This window comes from Osmerus mordax, unplaced genomic scaffold, assembly GCF_038355195.1.
Source record: "Osmerus mordax isolate fOsmMor3 unplaced genomic scaffold, fOsmMor3.pri Scaffold_47, whole genome shotgun sequence".
Lineage (NCBI taxonomy): Eukaryota > Metazoa > Chordata > Actinopteri > Osmeriformes > Osmeridae > Osmerus > Osmerus mordax.
This window is the reverse complement of record NW_027120604.1, coordinates 42,501-44,254: the sequence shown is the minus strand read 5'-3', so window position 1 is coordinate 44,254 and position 1,754 is coordinate 42,501.

Here is a 1,754-nt window from a genome sequence, read left to right as displayed (position 1 = left end):
TCCCCAGCCAAATCCCACGTTCGGGGGCAAAACTGCACGTTTGAGGCCACATTTTCAATGATACTGGAAACTTACATTCAAAGTTGGGAAAAGGTGTTCATTTACAGGCATCCCCACTTGGGGACGTCGTAGCACCTTAACTCAGGCGGCGTTAGAAAGGTCTGGTCCAGGGGAACACGGGCGTGTCAAGGTTGCCACGCGCACGCGCTTCCCCGCTGAACAGGAGCCCAAACAAAACTTTAAACGGGGCTACGGAAAAGGGGAGGGCTTTTTCGGGGACAACCACCACTCACCTCGGTGCCCCCCATCCCAACTTGAACTTAGAAACCGTCCCCAGCGAAATCCCACGTTCGGGCGAATAACTGTGAATTTTAAGCCCCTTTTCCTCTCAAGCTGGAAACGTGCAAAGTTGGGAAAAGGTGTTCATTTACAGGCATCTCCACTTAGGGACGTCGTAGCACCTTAACTCAGGCGGCGTTAGAAAGGTCTGGTCCAGGGGAACACGGGCGTGTCAAGGTTGCCACGCGCACGCGCATCCCCGCTGAACAGGAGCCCAAACAAAACTTTAAACGGGGCTACGGAAAAGGGGAGGGCTTTTTCGGGGACAACCACCACTCACCTCGGTGCCCCCCATCCCAACTTGAATATAGAAACCGTCCCCAGCCAAATCCCACGTTCGGGGGCAAAACTGCTCGTTTGAGGCCACATTTTCAATGATACTGGAAACTTACATTCAAAGTTGGGAAAATGTGCTCATCTACAGGCATCCCCACTTGGGGACGTCGTAGCACCTTGACTCAGGCGGCGTTAGAAAGGTCTGGACCAGGGGAACACGGGGGTGTCAAGTTTGCCACGCGCACGCGCTTCCCCGCTGAACAGGAGCCCAAACAGAACTTTAAACGGGGCTACGGAAAAGGGGAGGGCTTTTTCGGGGACAACCACCACTCACCTCGGTGCCCCCCATCCCAACTTGAATATAGAAACCGTCCCCAGCCAAATCCCACGTTCGGGCGAATAACTGTGAATTTTAAGCCCCTTTTCCTCTCAAGCTGGAAACGTGCAAAGTTGGGAAAAGGTGTTCATTTAGAGGCATCTCCACTTAGGGACGTCGTAGCACCTTAACTCAGGCGGCGTTGGAAAGGTCTGGTCCAGGGGAACACGGGGGTGTCAAGGTTGCCACGCGCACGCGCTTCCCCGCTGAACAGGAGCCCAAACAAAACTTTAAACGGGGCTACGGAAAAGGGGAGGGCTTTTTCGGGGACAACCACCACTCACCTCGGTGCCCCCCGTCCCAACTTGAACTTAGAAACCGTCCCCAGCGAAATCCCACGTTCGGGCGAATAACTGTGAATTTTAAGCCCCTTTTTCTCTCAAGCTGGAAACGTGCAAAGTTGGGAAAAGGTGTTCATTTAGAGGCATCTCCACTTAGGGACGTCGTAGCACCTTAACTCAGGCGGCGTTGGAAAGGTCTGGTCCAGGGGAACACGGGGGTGTCAAGGTTGCCACGCGCACGCGCATCTCCGCGACGCTGCGAGCGAAACAAATTTTCAAACGCGCACACCGAAATGGGGACACTTTTTTCGGGGACAAACACCACTCACCTCGGTGCCCCCCATCCCAACTTGAATATAGAAACCGTCCCCAGCCAAATCCCACGTTCGGGCGAATAACTGTGAATTTTAAGCCCCTTTTCCTCTCAAGCTGGAAACGTGCAAAGTTGGGAAAAGGTGTTCATTTAGAGGCATCTCCACTTA